Raw genomic sequence first — 14,147 nt, 5'->3', positions numbered from 1 at the left:
ATAGTGGCTGGTGCCTGCTGGGACTGGCAGAACAGAAGACAGGGTGTCAGGGAGAGCTACTTGCTGACCACAGGGTTGGCCCAGGATGCTTTGCTACATGAGGGAAACCCCTGCTGCTACCTCACGTTCTCTGCCTCCTCCTGGAGGCAGCCTGGCTTGCTGAAGACAGTGAAAGGGAGAAAAGGAGGCAGGCAGCTGTCTTTGTTTGCAGTATCCAATGCTGAATAATTGCTGAAGCTAAGCCAGAGATGAGAGTCTAACTGGGCCATGGTTCAAATTCTTTCATTTATAGCTGTTTGAGTTGCCATCTCTATGGTTCTCAGGGTCTTTTCAGTGATGACCCCAAAATAATGAAATGCTTGGGGAAACGGCAGATGTCTTGTTTTAAAATATTTTTGGTGTTTTCTTGCTTTTTTTAAAAAAAGTTGCTGCTGAATCCTAACCATGTCTGCTCAGAAATACGCCCTATTAAACTCAATGGTTATTTCTGCTGAATATACTCATCAGACCTGGGTTCTATTTCTGCCTTGTTTCTGCCTTCCAATTTGCGTCTCACGTGACCGGACGGTGCTAGCCATGATCCTTGTGACATCAATGTGGTTCTGAGGTTGCTAGAGCTATGGTTTCGGTTCTGCTGCTATGGTTTTGGCAATGTCTATTCAGGGAGATGCTTTGTAGCTCTGCTTGAATGTTGGTCTCTATGCTCTGTCTACTATGGCAAGAACATGAAAGTATAAGAATAGTTGGCAGGATCAGGCCAATGGCCCATCTAGTCCAGCATTCTGGTCTCACAGTTCCTGTGGGAAACCAGCAAGCAGGACCTGAGCAGAAGAGCAATCTCGTCTTCTGCAGCTTCCAGCAACCGTGAAGGCAGAGCACAGCTATCATGGCTAGTAATAGGTTGATGAGTTGACAATGAATGCACATATCTCAGCTGGTTTCCACAAACAACAGGTGTTTCTGAACTAGACTGGATTAGACTCCAGGTGGGGACAAATAAGGATGTTATTCCATGAAATGAAATAAAAATCTGGCCTAGCCTTCCCCCACCAACCTAGCTTTGTGTGCACGTGAAGCATTCAGTTATGCAAGGCCCCACCTGCACTCTGAAGTACCCAGATATAGGACTGGATCCAACTAGCCCCACTGAAATTAATGGGCCACATGCACACCACACATATAAAACACTACAATACTACTTTAAACAGTCGTGCTTCCCAAAGAATTCTGGGAGCTACAGTTTGTGAAGGGTGCTGAGACTTGTGAGGAGACCTCTATTGCCCTCACTGAGCTACCATTCTCAGAGTGGTTTGACAATCAAGCCCTCTTCTTTTCAGGGAACTCTTGGAATTGTGTGTGAGGGGAATAGGGATAACTCACAGTACCCTTAACAAATTAAACCTCCCAATATTTTCTGGGGGAAGTCATGTCTGTTTAAAGTGGTCTCATGGCGCTTTAAAGGTATGGTGTGAATGGGGCCTTGGTCATGCTCATTAATTTCAATGGGGCTACTCTAAGTAGAACTAGCATTGGATACAACCCATAGCTTTTGACCTTGAAGGGGAATTAAGCCTGCAAGTCAAGCCAGACATGGCAGTTTCCAGGGTAAGGTCCGAAGGACCATGAAACCACTGCCTAGCTGATGGGTCTGGTCAACATCTGTAAGTGCATCTGCTTATGCCACTGATAGCCTTCTGCTCCAGGAGTAAGCTGAAATAAATCCCTTTTAAACCTGGAAGTGAGAGCTGGACCATAAAGAAGGCTGATGAAGGCCAAAGAATTGATACTTTTGAATTATGGTGTTGGAGGAGACTCTTGAGAGTCCCATGGACTGCAAGAAGATCAAACCTCTCCATTCTTAAGGAAATCAGCCCTGAGTGCTCACTGGAAGGACAGATCATGAAGCTGAGGCTCCAATACTTTGGCCACCTCATGAGAAGGGAAGACTCCCTGGAAAAGACCCTGATGTTGGGAAAGATTGAGGGCAGAAGGAGAAGGGGACGACAGAGGACGAGATGGTTGGACAGTGTTCTTGAAGCTACGAGCATGAGTTTGACCAAACTGCGGGAGGCAGTGGAAGACAGGAGTGCCTGGCGTGCTCTGGTCCATGGGGTCACGAAGAGTCGGACACGACTAAACGATTAAACAACAACAAGTTGCTGGCCATCACTACAGCTTATGGTAACGAATTACATGGTTTAATAAGCATAGGTAACAAAGCCACTGTGGGGTCAACAATACTGCTCAGTACATTTCCAGTACAGTAACTGCAGAGTTTTGACAAATGTGCAAATTCATGCAAGCAGTTTTCATGTGCAACTTACATCAGTGTATGCACTTGAACCTAACGTATACTTTCTCTTTTTGTACACATCATTTGGTTGGAGAACAGCATTGCAAAATTCAGGGAAGTGCAGCTTCCTAAGGAGAGCTGCATTTAGTTCAACAAGTGCAAATCAGGTAGTTTCACATCCACCGCCCCTGCATAGCACCCACAGACATAAGTTACTCAACTGACAACTCTTTTGTCTTCAGACCAGATCTTCCCATTATTTCCTCATTAAGAGTGACAGATGCTCATGGGAGAAAGTCCGTACTTCAATGGTGCAACGATTTGGTATCTTGTTCTCTTTCTCTTTCTCTCCTCCTTCCTCCCCTCTCATCCTTTCCCATGGAAAAAGAAGAACCCAAGACAGAAGTTTGAACTCATTCAAGCACAGGTCCTTGTGGGGGAAATGTGATGCATTTGGCAGCATGCTTTAAAACAGTTTTTGGAAAGAATGCTTCCTGCACTGGGAAGGAGGAAAAAATAAGCTGTCCCTTATTAAACAAGCTGTACCTGCACTGTATGCAGATAGTGAGGGGAGAGCAAAACCTGAGATGAGAATGGAGGGCAGCAACCCTGTAATGTAGGCCAGGCTTATGTCCGCCACACTGTAGGGGGGCTGGAGATGTTTATGACAGGGGTCAGCAAACCTTTTCAGCAGAGGGCTGGTCCACTGTCCCTCAGACCCTGTGGGGGGCCGGACTATATTTTTTGGGGGAGGGGGGAATGAACAAATTCCTATGCCCCACAAATAACCCAGAGATGCATTTTAAATAAAAGGACACATTCTACTAATGTAAAAACATGCTGTTTCCTGGACTGTCCGCAGGCCAGATTTAGAAGGCGATTGGGCCGGATCCGGGCCCCGGGCCTTAGTTTGCCTACCCATGGCTTATGACAACCTTGCAGTGCAGTTTACTGTTATTATCCCATATATTGTGGTGGTGACAGGGGGAGGAGGGAGGGCTAGAGCTGAGGGAGAGTGACTCATAATGACAACCACATAATGTGCTGTAGTACAGACCACCATTAACAACCCCCATATTGCAGGTTGCAGGTGTGAAGCATCTTACACATGGGTCCATCTAGCTCAGGATTGTCTACACTGACTGGCAGCAGCTCCCCAGGGTTTCAAGCCAGGGTCTCCCCACAGCTTACCTGGAGATGCCACAGGGGCCATCAGCATGTATAGCAGCTGCTTGGTGGGATGGGGCAGACAATGAGAGACAGCGGCTTGTGGTGGCGGCTAGGGTTGGTGGCAAAATTCAAATCAGTTTGCTTTTAAAGGCAAACATACTGAAACACAACCACAGCAACAGCCCTCCTCCAAACAACACCTCAGCCCAAGAGTGTGTTCAGCAGCCTCAACTTTTGTAGTTGGAGTCAGTCAGGGTCCCACCCTCCCAAGCCAGGTGGGAAAAGACCTGCAAGGCAGGGAACACGTCTTCCAGGACTCGCAGCCAAGATTCTCTTGCAGTTCAAGGTTGCCCACTGAGGGTGCCTCATTTGAGCAATGTCAGAGATAGCAGTGGCAATGATGCAGCTATTTGGCTCCTCCTTCCTCTGGTCCCTGGCACAGTTGCTCCCCTTGATCTCTCTCCATGTGGACTTGACCCTCAAGCATCGTAATCAGAGGCACAAAGGTCCAATTGTACCCAGAGTGGACATGAAAAGCCATCATGTTGCATTCGTCAGTCTGTTTCCACATTAGGCCATCTGTTCAAAGGAAGATGCATTATCCACGGTCAAGCTCCATTTCTGGGTGGGGATGTATGTGTTCTTTCGGTCATGTTCTTTCAGCCGCTGTGTTCTGCAAATCTGCCCTCAATAAATCCCAGCAGGGACTGGTTCTTTTTTCCCGTGGGAACAGAAGCATTAAGTTGGCACTAAGCAAGCAGCACTGCCAGACCTCAACTTGAGGCGGGCAGGTGTGGGGGACTCCCTGGTCCTGAATGGGGTAACTGTGCCCCTGAAGGACCAGGTGCACAGTCTGGCAGTCATTTTGGACTCACAGCTGTCCATGGAGGCACAGGTCAATTCTGTGTCCAGGGCAGCTGTTTATCAGCTCCATCTGGTACGCAGGTTGAGACCTTACCTGCCCGCAGACTGTCTCGCCAGAGTGGTGCATGCTCTAGTTATCTCTTGCTTGGACTACTGCAATGCACTCTATGTGGGGCTACCTTTGAAGGTGACCTGGAAACTACAAGTAATCCAGAATGCGGCAGCTAGACTGCTGATTGGGAGTGGCCGCCGAGACCATATAACACTGGTCTTGAAAGACCTACATTGGCTCCCAAGTATGTTTCCGAGCACAATTCAAAGTGTTGGTGTTGACCTTTAAAGCCCTAAATGGCCTCGGTCCAGTATACCTGAAGAAGTGTGTCCACCCCCATCATTCTGCCCAGACACTGAGGTCCAGTGCCGAGGGCCTTCTGGCGGTTCCCTCGCTGCGAGAAGCCAAGTTACAGGGAACCAGGCAGAGGGCCTTCTCGGTAGTGGCACCCATCCAGTGGAATGCCCTCCCACCGGATGTCAAAGAGAAAAGCAACTACCAAACTTTTAGAAGACATCTGAAGGCAGCCCTGTTTAGAGAAGCTTTTAATGTTTAATAGACTATTGTATTTTAATATTCTGTTGGAAGCTGCCCAGAGTGGCTGGGGAAACCCAGCCAGATGGGTGGGGTATAAATAATAAATAATTATGATTATGATGATTGGGGGGGGGACTTATTCTGTATTTTGTGTTTTTATACTGTAAACAGACCCATGATCTTCAGATGAAGGGAAGTAAATAAAATTTAACAACAACAACAGATGGGATGAAGCCTCCTTAGTGCTAGAACCCCACACTTTTACTTGGGTTCTTCTGTAAAACAGCATGTGTATTGATGTGGCAATTTCAAAATGCTTTGCAGCTTCTTGGAGTATTTTTGCCCCATTGAAATGATCTTTTTAATGCTGATAATGCCTCTGGTTTGCTTTAATGTAGGGCTAAAGAAGTGTGTATGTGTGTGTTGTAGAAGCTAGCCTGCTGCAAAAAGGTAAAAAGGCACATTTATTGCTCCACCCATTTTTGCCTCTGGCACTGCCACCCACTGGCATGTGGCCCTGGGAGGTTGCTCTGGACTGGGAATCTGGCCTTCAGGCTGAAAAAGGTCCCCAGGCCCTGTTTTAGAAATGAAAAGGTGAGGTTTTTGGTGCTTGGCTCCGTGGAGAACCACCTGCTCTGCTGCTGGTGGGAAAACTCACAGCAACCTCCAAAGACTGTTGAGGCAAACTGTGTGGCTTCAGGCAACAGGCACTTGCAGGTGTGATATCAAAGGTTGTTCAGTAGACCAGTGTGAGCAACTCAAACAGGCATCCTGCAAAACAGCGGCACTGAGCAGTGAAGGCCCCAGGCCCCCAACTGTAAAACAATGGATCTCTACACGTGTTTTGGGAAGCAAGTCCCATTGAGTTTAGCGGGTCTTATTCACAGATGACTTGGTATAGGATTGTAACCTCAGCATATCTTACTGCATTTGCTTGCTTTCATCTTTGGCAGCAAGAGCTGAAATCTGTAGTGCCAACCTGGTGCCCTCCAGATGTTTTGGACTGTCCCATCAGCATCTGTAGGGCACCAGGTTGGCGAAGGCTGATCTAGCAGAGTCACTTGTTAGAAGGATTAAGAATATGAGAAGTCCCTCCGTTATTAGCTACTGTAAGAATCTGGTGTGAAATTGAAAGCAGGATATATGTGGGTCTATTGCCTTTAACTTCCCCATTTTATAATGAATTTCTAAATCTGGAATCAACAATAATGGCAAATTTCCAGCAACGGCAAAATACTGGTTTAGAAAGCATAAAAATTATTCCACAGGGTCAAGTCATGGAGAAAAGGAAGCTTCCACTCTTCCAATATTTTCAAAATAGAGGTACAACCTCCTCTCCTACACAAAAATTTGGGGAGGTCAGGAAAGTGAACAAATAGTTAAACTTGGATATCTGAGAAAATGGGTGTGAGATTTGGATCAAAGAATAACCAGGAAACAATGGACTTGGATTTGGGACAAGTTACATTCTAATATAATCTCAGCAGACCTAAATGATAACTACTTTATAACCATTTATCAATGGTAGTTAATTCCTTATAAACTGAATTGGATAAATGTTGGAGATGTGGTTTAAATAAAGCAGAGAACATACATATATTTTGGAATTGTTCTCCAATAGAGATATTCTAGAAACCCATTCAGGCTTGGATATGTTAGGATATCATATACTGTACCCCTGGAACCTAAAATATTTCTGCTTGGTTATCTAAAAGTCGTTATTCTGGAAAATGATCAATAAATAGTGTTCAACCTTATAACTACTGCTAATATTACAATAGCTAAAAATGGGTGGAGCATATCTCCTACTACATCTGAATGGACTGAGGAAATTTAGTTCACAATAACCATGATTAAACTAATTTATTATAAAATATACATATAAGCTAGCCTAACAGGTTTATGGAAAAACGGGTATTTTTGTAGTACTTTGGAACACGAAGATCAGTGATAATGTCCAAAGTTATGCTGCTTTCAACCAGCTGTAACAGTATTTCTTTATGCTCTAGCTTTCATTTATTTTGTTTATTATAGGGACACCGGTGGCATTGTGGTCTAAACCACTGAGCCTAGGGCTTACTGACTGGAAGGTCAGCAGTTCGAATCCCCGCCACAGCATGAGCTCCTGTTGCTCTGTCCCAGCTCCTGCCCACCTAGCAGTTCAAAAGAATGTCAAAGTGCAAGTAGATAATTAGGTACCGGTCCGGCGGGAAGGTAAACGGCGTTTCCGTGCGCTGCTCTGGTTTGCCAGAAGTGGCTTAGTCATGCTGGCCACATGACCCGGAAGCTGTACACCGGCTCCCTCGGCCAGTAAAGCGAGATGAGCACCGCAACCCCAGAGTCGTCTGCAAGAGGTCCCTTTACCTTTACTATTTTGTTTATTAATACAATAAAATTTATTAAAAAGAAAAATGGGGGTGGGGAGAACATGGGAAGCATCCTGCTGAAACAGGCCAATGGCCCATCTAGTCCAGCATCCTATTCTCATAGTGGCCAGCCAGATTTCTATGGGAAGCCTACAAGCAGGACACATGGACCACACAGAGAGAAATCTCCTACTCACAGTCCCTCAACAGCTGGTATTCAAAGGCACACCGCATCCAATATTCGCCTTCCATAAATTTGTCTAATTCCCTTTTAAAGTTGTCCAGTTTGTTGGTTACCGCTACATCTGGGTAACTGTTTGAAGACGTACTTTGTTGTGTCTGTCTTGATTCTCTCACCATTCAGCTTCTTTGGGGTTTATACCTTGACTGATCTAAAAAAACCCTCAAACATTGCCACCTTATATTGGTAATTATTGAGTCCTCACAACCACAGGACAAAACCAAGACATTCTCACCTTAATCTATTCAGAACAATTTCATCAATTAAGGAGGTGTCTCCAGTCATACAGGCAGCAGGTTTGTGTGTATATATAAAAACTCTTCACAAGCTCAAGAGGTCAAGACACGAAAGCTTTAGCAACTAATCCACACCTAATGACCCACCTAAGTGGTACTCAGAATATCACTCAAGAAATCACTCAAGATATCCCTCAAGTAATTAAGGAACAAAAGAAGAAAAGGCACACTAACCTGGGAACTTCCTCTCTGCCCAGAACGTTGGAGGCTATACACCACACCCCCTCAACAGTATTTATAGGAACTCAAACACTGAGATCCTGCTCTGTTCCAGTAACAAGAAGCCGAAAGCACCAGCCTGAAGATGACGAGTGAGACCTCGTCGAAACGTCGCCTAGACACCCCAACTCTTACACGGGAAGACACCCGAAGACACCAAAACCTGCATTCCTGTACCCGTGAAAATCTACGAAAGCATATATATATATATATTCAATGTATTGATGTTTTTAATACGAGTACTTGTCAAATCATTTTAGAGAAGGAATCTTCTCTCAGATAATTTTTATGTTGCTAGTTGGACATCACATGTACTTGAGAAACCATGCTTCCCTCCCCTATCAGAAATGTAGGGTCCCCCCCCCCCACATACAGTTTTATTCATATTAAAACAAGTCATTAGTTTTTTTAAAAAAAAATCCCTCACACAATTCATTAAATATGTGTGTTCTCTGAAAGTGGGTCATTCCCCTGCTTTGCTTAAACCCTTCTCCCTCTGTCTTGTCTTTCTTCACTGTAGAAATTAAAAATGTAAACTCTTTGGGGCAGGGACCTGCCTGTTTGGGGTGAGGTTGTTTATGAAATTTTGCAAAGTGCTTTATTCACTGATTGAGCAAGGAATGCATTAAACGTACCAGCCAGCCAAGGATGTTCTCTTGGGCAGATCTTGCAGAAAGAAACCCCTTGACTGAACCTCATCCCTGTTGTGCGACGGGGAGGGAAATGCACTCTGCACATGCTTTGGGAGCATGGATCTATTCTCATTTAAAGCACGGGGCCGTTGTCAGTCTGCACCGAACATGCCTTGCGTTGGCTGAGCATCGACCATGAATTTATTCCCACTAGATGCGTGGGAGGGCGGAGAACGCAGCGCACCCTGCACTGGTTCCAGAGCAATTCACATTGATTCTTACATTTAAGGAGTCGGAGGGCTGACAGAGCCAGCACCTGGGGGTCATTTTAGATCCTGTAATCTTACGGGGAAAGGGATTGGGGGCTCTTCCCTTCCTCCGACACTTGAGGGCCTCCTCTCTCAATCTCCTTTCGTGAAGCTCCCAAACCCTGCTGGCCCCACTGCACTCTGCACATGCTCGGCATTGGCGCTCTCCTTTCGCAAGTCTGAAAAAGCCCGATCAGTGACGAGCGAACACGCGCGGGGATCGAGTGCCCCCGGAGTGGGAAACACCCACCCAGACGCCGCCGCCGCTGCCACCTCCGCGGCCGCCGACGAGTCATCCTTTCCCCGTCAGCGAGGGACCTTGTTCCACTCCCTGCAGACGAGAAGAAGCGCGTAAGAGGAAAGTCCAGCTCCGGGACGCGCGGAGAAGCAGCAGCAGCAGCCCTAGCGCAAGGAGACGCGCCAGAGCAGGTGGGCCGCGGCTGCTGGAGACGCCTCTTTCTCTCTTCGAAGGGGCGGGCAGGCGGGCGGCTTCCCCACGCCGAAGAGCGCCGCGCCCAGCGTCTCCTCCGCCTCCTCCGTGCACCCTTTGCGAGGCGCGTCGCAGGCGGGCAGCAGGTGAGCCGGTTGAAGGGGGCGCGCGCTGGACGTCGGGGACGGGCTACGTGCGCGCTTACTCGCTGGGGTTCCGCGCTCGCCTTCTGTCAGGCTTAGGATCGGGTCGCCCGGTGCGTCTGTTTCAGTGGGGTAAGTGCGCGCGAGCCCCTAATTGCGTGCATTGCAGTTAATTATTCTCAACCCCCCCTTTAAATTAATTCTCAACCCCCCCTCTTTAAATGGAAATGGCAATCGCGGAGCAAACCGAGCAGGGGAGGGGGGTGGCGTGCTTGATTCGTCCCCACCCCACGCCACCGCTGTGCTTTGCAGCTGAAGAGAAGCCTTCAAATCCCGGTGGAAATGGAGAAAGGGGGGTGGGTGGCATGTTGAATTTCTCTCCAGGTCACACCCACCTTGCCCTTGCCTGTGCTTGCATAAGAAAAGCCGTTCATTTTAATTGCGCGCAGCCGTGTAATGATTAAGCCGTGCCCAAGTCTGTTTTGATCCCAGAGCACCTTTCGCCACGCGAAACCTGGGGAATTGTTCTCTAGGAGGCTGCGCTATGCTTTGAGCAGCCTGATCCTGTTCCTGTTGTCTTGGGTTCCGTCGGGTTTGTTCCCCAAGTCAGCGTGGATTAGGATGGCAGCCTCGCCACTGCGACCGTAAAGTCTCTGGGATTTGGGTTGATTTTAATTTCTGGTTTACCTCCAATTAAGGGTGGCAGGCATCTTGGAATGTCGTGGGCAGGATCCAGCCAAAGTAGGGCTTTGAAAGCCTCGTTTGGAAGTTGAAGAGGTGTGAGTGTTTTAAACGCTAAGTCCTAGGCATGCTTTAGTTCATAGAATTACATAGAGTTGGAAGGGGACCCCCAAAGGACATCTAGTACAACCCACTGCAATACAGGAATCACAGCTCAAGAAGCCCTGACAGATGGCCAACCAACCTTGGAAAATGTCCAGTGAAGGAGAGTTCACCTTTTGAAGGGAGTCTCTTTCGCTGTCAAACAGCTCTTACCACCAGACAGTTCTTCCCAATGTTGGGAGTCTGCATAGGATTATGGTGCATTTCTCGCCCTTCAAAAAGAAATGTCGTTTCAAAATGTTTAAATACTTGGGGTGGACCATGTCCTTATCAGTATTCACCAGCCAGACAACGAATGCAAACTGGTTTCCATAGCTACACTAGGGAAGGACCAATCACCTTGTGATGTGGTGGTCAGAACAGGAACTCATTCATGCCTCAGCCTAAAGACTGTAAGTAGCCTCATGGCGAATTTCATTGTGAAATCTGTAGTCTATTTTTATATTTTAGTGGGTATGTTAGGGACTTTCTTTTCTTCGTTTTATACAGTTGCGGCATCTCCTGTTTTGTACCGTTCTAATCCTTTGTAAACTGCTTAGGGTCTTTTTAACAGCAGCAGCAGCAGCAGCAGCAGCAAATTAATCGGGATTCAAACAAATAATAATAACTTAAGACAGCCCTCAAGGTGGAGCAGGGTGAAATTCTAAATAGATAAGTAAAATAAATGGGGGTGGGAACCTAAATAGGATTATTCAGTCCTATGGAGGTAGTTGCTTCAATTTCAGCTCAGAACTGCTCTTTGTTTGGGTGTGTGAGAAGCCAGTCATGGCATTATGAAGCAAGGAGACGAAAGGACCCCCCCCCCGACCCCCCTCAATGTACATACTTGCTCTCCTCAGTTGATTAATGCAAAATTCATGTGTGTGAGTCCCGCCCCCACTCCAATTTTCAATTCTTAATTACTAGCACGGCATACAATCCCCACTGGGCTCATAACCTGCATTGTGCAGCTGAGGTCCGGGCATTCTCCGCCAAAGCGCCGGCAATTGTTCATACGGTGCCGGGAAGTGAGCTAAAGAGAGATATTTGACTGTTTTACTTTAGCACTGGGGAAAGTGACTGATGATATGCGTAATAAAGGGAGACTAAATGGGGGGGTGCGGCGGGGGGGGGGGGAGAGGTAGGAAGACCCTGAATCCAGATCAGAGACCCTGGGTAACCAATTGCTACAGTTACAGGTAGGTAGCCGTGTTGGTCTGCCGTAGTCAAAACAAAATAAAAAAAATCCTTCCAGTAGCACCTTAGAGACCAATTAAGTTTGTTATTGGTATGAGCTTTCGTGTGTATGCACACTTCTTCAGATACTATGCACACGAAAGCTCATACCGATAGCAAACTTAGTTGGTCTCTAAGGCGCTACTGGAAGGAATTGCTACAGTATATGCCTCCCAAAGGACACCCCCCCATCTGCTGCTCTATCCAACATGTAACATTTGCTGTGCTGGGTTGTGTTTGCTTCTTACATTCAAAATATGTACCGTATTTTTCGCTCTATAAGACACACTTTTTCCCTCCTAAAAAGTAAGAGGAAATGTGTGTGCGTCTTATGGAGCGAATGCAGGCTGCGCAGCTATCCCAGAAGCCAGAACAGCAAGAGGGATCGCTGCGCAATGATCCCACTTCTTGTTCTAGCTTCGCCGTGCGAAGCCACTTCAGGGCAGCTGGGAGCCTTCATCCTGCTGCCCTGAAGAGGCTTCGCGCGGCTATCCCAGAAGCCAGAACAGTGAGAGGGATCAATCCCTCTTGCTGTTCTTCTGGCTTCTGGGATTCAGAATATTTTTTTTCTTGTTTTCCTATGGTCTGCTGCTTCTTATAGAGCGAAAAATACGGTATCTTGGGAACTGTAGTTTACCCTTCACACAGTTGCAGTTCCCAGTGCCCTTCGCAAACTGCAGCTCCCGATTCTTTGGGGGAAATCATGTGCTTTAAATGTATGTTGTGTGTGCAGCCTTAGATATATAGTACAGTAATTTGCAAAATCAGAATTGCAGAGTAGGAGGGATCCCAAACTTCATCTAGTCCAACCCTCTGCAGTGCTAGAATCATAGGTAAGGAATCTCTGACAGATGGCCACCCAGCGTCTGCTTAAAAACCTCCAATTCCAACCAGCTGTCTTGGCAAGAGGGCCACATCTCAAGTCCAGAGTCTGAGACCATGCTGTTCTGGTTAGCTGGTGCAGTGTAGTGTATTGGTTAGAGTCTTTGACTACTGCATCCACACACTTAGGGCTGCGTACACACCATACTTTTAAAACCCATTACTTCCCACAAACAATCCCGGGAACTGTAGTTCACCTCTCACAGAGCTACACTTCCTAGCACCCATAGCAAACTACATTTCCCAGGATTCTTTGGGGGGAAGTAAATGTGCTTTAAGTGTTTGCACACAGCCTTAGATACAGGTTATGCTCAATGACCAGAGTGTGGTGAATGTTGACATTTGTGTCTTGTGAGTCCTAGATGAACACTAGAAGTTCTACAGACAGAGAGGTGGTTCCTTGCTGCTCGATCATAACAGTGATTTTAAGCTGACAATATTTAGGTCACCTGAGTATCTATGAGTTTTCAAACATTTACAAAGACTGTTTTGTGGCTGTCAGCTTTCACCACCATGTGTGAGAGAGACAAGCACACACACACTAAGTGTGGTGCATTCTAAGGACTGGATTAGATGTGATGAGAGCAGACCCCTGAGTCAGAATTTGGTCAATGCTGATTCTTTTTGAAGGGGGTGGGGTGGATGGGGGCTTGCAAAGCACAGCTTGGTTGAACGCAGGGGCAGCTGAACTCCTTGCCTCCAAAAAATCTGGTTTCCACCTGGTTGAGCTCCATAATTGAAAATAATGTTTAGGCGGAGAAAAGTTATTTCAGCTCAACTCTCCCCTCCCCCTTTCATCCACTGGTGCTGTGTTTAAAGTCCCTCTTTCCCTTCTACTTTTATAGGTATTTGCCATAACCAACCTGGGTCATGCGCCCAACACCTCTAGTTATGCCCTCTTTCATACATTACATTGAGCAAACTATGTTTCCCCAAATGGGTATCTGCCACTTGATACCTGAGTTCGTTTGGCATCCTCCGTGATGTATATTGCATGTGTGATATGGACCTCAGTTATGGCACTGTTAAAATGTGCAGTTCTGTGTACCAACTAGGGGCTGTGCCCCTGCTCCCTTCCCTCATCAACTCCTCTACCCCCACTTGCCAGCCCCCCTAGCCTTTGCTCCCCCTTCCCTCTCCTTTCCACAGTAACCCATTGACCTTCCTCATCTCACCTCATGCTGCTGCTGCCGCCACTACCACCATGGATTTCAAGGCAGCTGCCTGAGGCAGAAGTGAGAAAGCCACCAAATCAGGTGCCTCTGAGCATTAACAGAGTGCAGGAGGGAACGGCTTGAAAGGCATGAAGGATAGATAGAAGCCTTCTTCCTCTTAGACCTTCTGCGAAGGGATGTGGTGGCAGGAAGTCCAGGTGAGCTGCAGAGAAGCCCCCTCCCCACACCTTTTAGACCTTTTCCTGTGAGAAGGAGGAAAGTGGGACAGCTCAGGTGAGCTGTGCAGAGCCTCTCCCCTTTAAATCTTCTCCTGTGAGGAAGATGGAAGCGGCCCAGGTGAGCTGCGGAGGAAGAGTGGTGGCAGGTAGGGACAGCTCCTCAGCAGCCATCCTGATCATAGGAGAGGGCTAAAATGATGGTGTCAGTGAGCTGGGTGGGTTTCTGAGGAACTGCCCCAGCATGTTGCAACTCTTCCTCTGTG

General features: G+C 47.1%; 1 protein-coding gene across 11 annotated transcripts in view; it reads left to right on the top strand.

Annotated features, from left to right (window-relative positions):
• Positions 1–8,712: 8,712 nt before the first annotated feature.
• The window catches only part of ADGRG1 (adhesion G protein-coupled receptor G1), a 41,040-nt gene continuing 35,605 nt past the window's right edge, over positions 8,713–14,147 (top strand). For 2 of the 11 annotated variants that reach the window (XR_014528127.1, XM_083511474.1), the window contains exon 1: positions 8,944–9,554. The gene's annotated coding sequence lies outside the window, so the exon portion shown is untranslated. Of the gene's footprint in view, positions 9,684–10,046; positions 10,787–14,147 lie in introns of those variants that run through there. The other 9 variants (XM_083511466.1, XM_083511473.1, XM_083511469.1 and 6 more) reach the window with 8 other exon arrangements.

This window comes from Podarcis liolepis (genome assembly GCF_965112155.1).
Source record: "Podarcis liolepis genome assembly, chromosome: 7".
Lineage (NCBI taxonomy): Eukaryota > Metazoa > Chordata > Lepidosauria > Squamata > Lacertidae > Podarcis > Podarcis liolepis.
The sequence above is the reverse complement of the archived record's forward strand: the minus strand, read 5'-3'. Positions and strand labels throughout refer to the sequence as shown.